Here is an 8234-nt window from a genome sequence, read left to right on the forward strand (position 1 = left end):
CAATGCCTGGCTATTTTTTTGTTGCAGTTCGGCTAGGGCCAGGTTTGAACCCACCACCCTTGGTATATGGGGCCGGCACCCTACCCACTGAATCACAGGGGCCGCCGAGAAGGGACAATTCTTAAACTGATAGAGGCCATCTACAGCAAACCCACAGCCAATATTGTCTTGAATAGAGTAAAATTGAAATCATTTCCACTCAGATCAGGAACCAGGCAAGGTTGCCCATTGTCTTCACTGCTTTTTAAAATTGTAATGGAAGTCGTAGCCATCGCAATTAGGGAAGAAAAGGCAATCGAGGGTATCCATATAAGGTCAGAAGAGATCAAACCTTCACTCTTCACAGATGATGTGACTGTATATCTGGAAAATACCAGGGGTTCTACTACAAAACTCTTAGAAGTGATCAAGGAACACAGCAGCATCTCAGATTACAAAATCAACACTCATAAATTTATAGCCTTTATATATACCAACAGCAGCCAAGCTGAAAAAGCAGTCAAGGACTCTATTCCGTTCACAGTAGTGCCAAAAAAGATGAAATATTTGGGAGGTTACCTAACAAAGGATGTGAAAGATCTATAAAGAGAACTATGAAACTCTAAGAAAAGAAATAGCTCAAGATGTTAACAAATGGAAAAACATACCATGCTCATGGCTAGGAAGAATCAACATTGTTAAAATGTCCATATTACCCAAAGCAATATACAATTTTAATGCAATCCCTATTAAAGCTCCACTGTCATACTTTAAAGATCTCAAAAAAATAATACTTTGTTTTATAGGGAATCAGAAAAAAGCCTCGAACAGCCGAGACATTACTCAGAAATAAAAACAAAGCAAGAGGAATTACGCTACAATACCTCAGACTATACTATAAATTGACAGTGATCAAAACAGCATGGTACTGGCACAAAAACAGAGAGGTAGATGTATAGAACAGAACAGAGAACCAAGGGATGAACCCAGCTATTTACTGTTATTTGATCTTTGACAAGCCAATTAAAAACATTCAGTGGGGAAAAGATTCCCTTTTAACAAATGGTGCTGGGTGAACTGACTGGCGACCTGTAGAAGACTGAAACTGGTCCCACATCTCCCACCATTAACTAAGATAGACTCTCACTGGATTAAAGATTTAAACTTAAGACATGAAACTATAAAAATACTAGAAGAAAGTGCAGGAAAGCTTCAATACTCTTGAAGAAATCAGCCTGGGCAAATATTTTATGAGAAGGACCTGCCGGGCAATTGAAGCAACACCAAAAATAGATTACTGGGACCTGATCAAACTAAAAAGCTTCTACACAGCCAAGAACACAGTAAGTAAAGTAAGCAGACAGCCCTCAGAATGGGAGAAGATATTTGCAGGTTATCTCTCCAACAAAGGTTTAATAACCAGAATCCACAGAGAACTCAAACATATTAGCAAGAAAAGAACAAGTGATCCCATCTCAAGGTGGGCAAGGGACTTGAAGAGAAACTTCTCTGAAGAAGACAGGTGCATGGCCTACAGGCACATGAAAAAATGCTCATCATCCTTAATCATCAGAGAAATGCAAATCAAAAATACTTAGAGATATCATCTAACTCCAGTACAATTAGCCCACATCACAAAAATCCAGAGATGTTTGCGTGGAAGTGGAAAAAAGGGAACACTTCTACGTTGCTTGTGGGAATGCAAAAGTATGTTCCTTTTGGAAAGATGTTTGGAGAACACTTAGAGATCTAAAAATAGACTGCCATTAGATCCTACAATTCCCCTACTAGGTATATATCCAGAAGACCAAAAATCACATTATAACAGAGATATATGTACTAGAATGTTTACTGCAGCCCAATTCATAATTGTTAATTCATGGAAGAAGCCCAAGTGCCCATCGACCCATGAATGGATCAATAAATTGTAGTATATGTACACCATGGATATTATGCAGCCTTAAAGAAAGATGGAGACTTTACCTCTTACATGTTTACATGGATGGAGCTGGAACATATTATTCTTAGCAAAGTATCTCAAGAATGGAAGAAAAAGTATCCAATGTACTCAGTCTTACTATGAAACCAATTTATAGCTTTCTTATGAAAGCTATAATCCAATTATACCCCAAGAAGAAGGGGAAAGGAGAGAAGGAAGGGAGGGGAGGAGGGAGGATGGATGGAGGGAGAGTAATTGGTGGGATCACACCTAGGGTGCATCTTACAAGGGTACATGTGAAATTTTAGGTGTAGAATATAAATGTCTTAACACAATAACTAAGAAAATGCTGTGAAGGCTATGTTGACCCGTTTGATGAAAGCATTTCAAGTTGTATGTAAAACCAGCACATTGTACCCCATGACTACATTAATGTACACAGCTATGATTTAATTTTAAAAATTATATTTAAATAAAGATAGATTTAAAAAAAAAAAAAAAGAAGGAAAGAAAATTACGGGCTCAGTGCCTATAGCTCAGTGAGTAGGGTGCTGGTCACATTCACTGAAGGTGGCGGGTTTGAGCCTGGCCCAGGCCTGCTAAATGACAATGACAACTATAATCAAAAACTAGCCAGGCGTTGTGGCAGGTGCCTGTAGTCCCAGCTACTTGGAAGGCTGAGGCAAGAGAATCACTTAAGCCCAAGAGTTTGAGGTTATTGTGAGCTGTGATGCCACAGGACTCTACAGAGGGAGGAAGGAGAAAATTACAAAATGGACAGACGGATGGATGGACGGAAGGAAGGAAGGAAAAAAACCATAAAGCCAAGGCAATTCTTGATAATAAAAATAAAGCCAGGGGCATCATCCTACCAGACTTACATTACAGTAGTACAACCTAAATGCCATAATGATCAAAACAGCATGATATTAGCACAAAAACAGAGACAAAGCATCTGAAACTAAACAAAAAACCATGAGATGAAACAAATATCTTACAGCCACCTAATCTTTGATAAGCCAAACAAGAACATACACTGGGGAAAAGAATCCCTATTTAATAAATGGTGCTGGGAGAACTAAATAACCACATGTAAAAGAAGGAAACTGGACCTTTCTCACTAAAATCAACTCAAGATGGATAAAAGATCTAAATCTAAGGCATGAAACAAGAAAAAGCCTCAAAGAAAGTGTGAGGAAAAAACCTAAAGTTATTGGACTGGGGAAAGACTTTATGAAGACTTCAGTGGCAATTGCAACAATAACAAAAATAAACAAATGGGACTTAATAAAATTGAATAGCTTCTGTACAGCTAAGGAGATAACAACCAAAGCAAATAGACAACCATCAGAATGGGATGTATATTATGCATATTATGTATTGGAGAAAAGCTTGATAACCAAGATCTACAGAGAACTCAAATTAATCAACATTAAAAAAGCCAACAATCCCTATATTAATGGGTAAGACAGATGAATAAAACTTTCTCTAAATAAGCTACATGGCTCAGCACCTGTAGCTCAAGCAGCTAAGGCACCAGCCACATACACCAGAGCTGATGGGTTTGAATCCAGCCAGGGCCTGCCAAACAACTATGACAACTACAACCAAAAAATAGCCAGGCATTGTGGTGGGCACCTGTAGTCCCAGCTACTTGGGAAGCTGAGGCAAGAGAATTGCTTAAGCCCAGGAGTTGGAGTTTGCTGTGAGCTATGATGCACTCTACCCAAGGCAACAACTTGAAGGTCTGTCTCAAAAAAAAAAAAAAAAAAGAAGACAATATATGAATGACTAACAAACAAATGAAAAAATGCTCACTGGGGCAGTGCCTGTGCTCAGTGGGTAGGGCACCGGCCCCATATACTGAGGATGGTGGGTTCAAACCCAACCCCAACCAAATTGCAACAAAGAAATGGCCATTGTGGTGGGCACCTGTAGTCCCAGCTACTCAGGAGGCTGAGGCAAGAAAATTGCCGAAGCCTAGGAGTTAGAGGTTGCTGTGAGCTGTGACACCATAGCACTCTACTGAGGGCAATAAAGTGAGATTCTGTCTCTACACACACACACACACACACAAAAGCTCACCATCCCTAATTATCAGAGAAATATAAATCAAAACCACCCTATGATTATCACCAAACCCCAGTCAGAATGGCCCACATCACAAAGTCTCAAAGCTGCAGATGCTGGCATAGGGGTGGAGAGAAGGGAACACTTTTACACTGCTGGTGGGACTGCAAACTAATACAATCCTTTTGAAAGAAAGTATGGAGAATCCTTAAAGAACTCAAACTAGACCTCCCTTTTGATCCTGCAATCCCATTATTGGGCATCTACCAGAAGAAAAAATTCCTTTTATCATAAGGACATTTGCACTAGACTGTTTATAGCAGCTCAATTTACAATTGCCAAACTGTGTAAACTACCTAAATGCCCACCAATCCAGGAATAGATTAACAAGCTGTGGTATATGTATACCATGGAATACCATTCAGCCACTAAAAAAGATGGTGACTTCACATCTTTTATATTAACCTGGATGGAAGAGGAGACACTATTCTTAGTAAAGCATCACAGGAATGGTGACGCAGAAATCCAATGTACTCAATTCTGAAATGAGAACAACTGATGACCCAGTACGTGGTAGGGGGTGGGGTATGGCAGCAGAGAGAAGGAAGGAGGGAGGAGGATGGGGGTCCACGGTGAGTGATATATCCCTTGGAGGTGGGACACAATTATAAGAGGGGCTTTACCTAACAAATGCAATCAGTATAACCTGATTCTCTGTACCCTCAATGAATCCTTAACAATAAAAAAATAATTTTTTTTTTGGCTTGGTACCCATAGCATAATGGTTATAGCGCCAGCCATATACACCGAGGCTGGAGGGTTTGAAACCAGCTTGGGCCAGCTAAACAACAATGACAACTGCAACCAAAAAATCGCTGAGCATTGTGGCGGGCACCTGTAGTCCCAGCTACTTGGGAGGCTAAGGCAAGAGAATTGTTTATGCCCAAGAGTTGGAGGTTGCTGTGAGCTACTGATGCCACTTCACTCTACCGAGGGTGACATAGAGAAACTCTGTCTAAAAAAAAAAAAAAAAAAATTTTTTTTTTGAGGAAAGTTCTGCAAACTTCATAAATTATATATTTTGGGGAGACAGTCTTGCTCTATTGCCCAGGTCACAGTCCCATGGCCTACCAATCACAGCTCACTGCAACCATAAACGCCTAGGCTCAAGGGATCCTTCTGCCTCACCCTGCCAAGTAGCTGGAACTACAGGTGCTCACTACAACGCCAGGCTAATTTTCCTATTTTTTGTAGAGACAGGGACTTGCTCTTCTCAAGCTGATCTTAAATTCTAGGCCTCAAGCAATCCTCCTACCTTGGCCTCCAGAATGCTAGAATTATAGGCATGAGCCACCATGCCTGGCTAATAAACAATAATATTATTAATACAGATATACAAGTCACTATGATTTTTTTCTGTATTGCACAAAGAAAGCTACAGCATAAGGTACTCATAGAGAAGTGGCTTAAAAAGAATCTAAAGAGGTTATTGTAAAAAGGATTATAGACATTTTACATACTAACTAAGGCTATAAGAAACTTGTAAAGGGCTTTCGGAAAGGAGTTACATCATCTGATTTCTATTTTGGAAAGATTAGTTTTGCTACAGTGAGGAGGACTTAGAAGGAAGACAGAATAGGGGCAGTGACACCAGATAGAAAAACGATGAGAAAAATACTCTGGCTATATAATATGGGGACTCTGACCCAAATGACATTAAGGAGGCAGAATCTTTAAGACACAGTAACACATGAGATGCATGTGTGAGGAGAGGGAGATAAGCTAATGAAGAAGACACCTGGGGGACTAAATAGAAAAGCAACTCTCAAAGTGGGGCCTGGAAACCTTGGGAAACCCCAGGAAACCCCAAGATTTTCTCACGGAACTTGCAGTGTCAGATCCATTCTCAGAATAATTTACAAACATTGCTTGACCTTTTAACTCTCGTGCTTTCACGGGCGTATGGTAGTGTTTCTCAGAAAATACATGACATGTAATATTATAACTATTTTCATTGAAAATACAGATATCAGAATCCAGCTGTTTATTAATCTCATCATTAAAAATAACTGCAAATATGAAAAAAATGCCACATTTCTCGCTAAAGCTTTTTACTGCTTTTGGAAATTATTTTTCATAAAAATTTACTTTTATGTTAATATTGGGTTTATTGTCCTTCCTAATGAATTAAATGTTTTTAAATTTTTCAGTTTAAATTTCTAACATATTAATATTTATTGTTATAATTCACATAAACAAGAGCTCTTTGGAGATCTCAATCATTTTTACAAGAACAAATGAGTTCTGATACCAAGATGTTTGACAACTACTAGGTGGATAATATCTTCATTCACTGAGATAGGATTACTGAAGAAGAAACCATGGAAAGAAATATGATAAAGTTCTATTTAATGCATGACAAATATCATGTGTCCATGGGGCTAACAAAAACTTAAATGCCTAGTGAGCAGTTACATAGTAGAAATCTGGACCACCAAACTGAGTCTAATGAAACCTTGGATTTTAAACAGGGTCACTAAGGGAGGATACATGGTGAGAACAGAAGCAGTACAGCAAAAGAAAAAGGCCAGAAGAAAACCAGAGGCCTCAGAACACACCAGTATTTTAAAGGATGAAGAAGAGAAAGAGTCATAGGGAGGAAGGAATGTCATAAAAATGAGAAATTAAAATGAAAAATATAAGAGCACATCACGAGCTATAAATTAAAGAAAGAAAAAGTTGGTCATGGCAAAAACCAAACCAACAGGCATGCTAGGTACAGTGGCTCATGCCTGTTACACTAGAAATCTGGAAGGCTGAGGTGGGTGGATCACTTAAGCTCGGGAGTTTAAGATCAGCCTAAGTAAGAGCAAGATCCCATCTCTTCTAAAATTAGAAAAACTACCCCAGGGTCATAGCACCTATAGTTCCAGCTATTTGGGAGGCTGAGACAAAAGGATAGCTCAGACCCAGTAGTTTGAGGTTGCTTGAGCCACATGATGCCACAGCACTCTACCCAGGGCAATAGTGTGAGACTCTGTCTCTAAAAATAAAAACAAAACAAACAAACAACAACAAAAACAAATCCACCACCAGGAATGGAAGGGAAAAATAGAATAGAAAAATGAAAATTTTTGCCAAGTGTTTCAATCTCAGCTCGGCGCCTGTGGCTCAAGTGGCTAAGCCTCCAGCCACGTACACCCAAGGTGGCGCGTTTGAATCTAGCCTGGGCCCGCCAAACAATGACGGCTGCAACCAAAAAAAAAGCTGGGCACTGTAGTGGGCGCCTGTAGTCCCAGGAACTCAGGAGGCTAAGGCAGGAGACTCGCTTGAGCCCAGGAGTTGGAGGTTGCTGTGAGCTGTGATGCCACAGCACTCTACCCAGGGGGACAGCTTGAGGTTCCTGTCTCAAAAAAAAAAAAAAGGTTTCAATCTCATCTAATACTTTTTCTTATCCAAGCTAATCATGAATAAAAGAATAGCTTCAGCAGTGGCGCCTGTGGCTCAAGGAGTAGGGTGCTGGCCCCATATACCAGAAGTGGCAGGTTCAAACCCAGCCCCGCCCAAAAACTGCAAAAAAAAAGGATAGCTTCAGATTTACTTCCTCTGCCTTGTTGATTTATCCTCCCAAGGAAATGCAAACAAGTAAGAAAATGACCAAAATGAAAGAGATGAGAAAAAAAGGAAAGATCCTGGATGAAATGCAAGGAGGGAGGTGACTGAAGCAGCAACTTAATGAAAAGGCATTCATTCATTCGACAAATAATTACTGAGTAACCACTTGCAAGGCATCCTGACAAGCACTGTTAAAAATAACTGACTACTGGAAGGATTTGGAAAACATGCTCCTAAGTATCACCAGAATGGGAAAGCAACCATCTGATATATTCAACATTAATATGAAACTAGCAGATGAATAATTATATGTCCACACAAGGAAAAAAACACATTAAATTCAAGGTGTGGTACACCTTCAGGTACAATGTAAGAGTATAGGGCACATCTCTTGAGTGAAGGGTTCAGCTGCAACTCAGACTTTACCTGACAAATACAAACAATGTAGCCTAATTATACCTACCCTTATATTAATCTGAAGTTAAAAAAATCTAATACACAAAGCTACATCTGGCTCGGCGCCTGTGGCTCAAGCAGCTAAGGCGCCAGCCACATACACCTAAGGTGGCGGGTTCAAATCCCCAGCCCGGGCCCGCCAAACAACAATGATGGCTGCAACCAAAAAATGGCC

General features: G+C 39.9%; 1 protein-coding gene across 9 annotated transcripts in view; it reads right to left on the bottom strand.

Annotated features, from left to right (window-relative positions):
* Positions 1-8234, bottom strand: part of R3HDM2 (R3H domain containing 2) — a 192034-nt gene that overhangs the window by 120113 nt on the left and 63687 nt on the right. The window lies entirely within an intron of this gene.

The sequence above is a fragment of the Otolemur garnettii genome, unplaced genomic scaffold (assembly GCF_000181295.1).
Source record: "Otolemur garnettii isolate 467f Iridium unplaced genomic scaffold, OtoGar3 scaffold00043, whole genome shotgun sequence".
In the NCBI taxonomy this organism is placed as follows: Eukaryota; Metazoa; Chordata; class Mammalia; order Primates; family Galagidae; genus Otolemur; species Otolemur garnettii.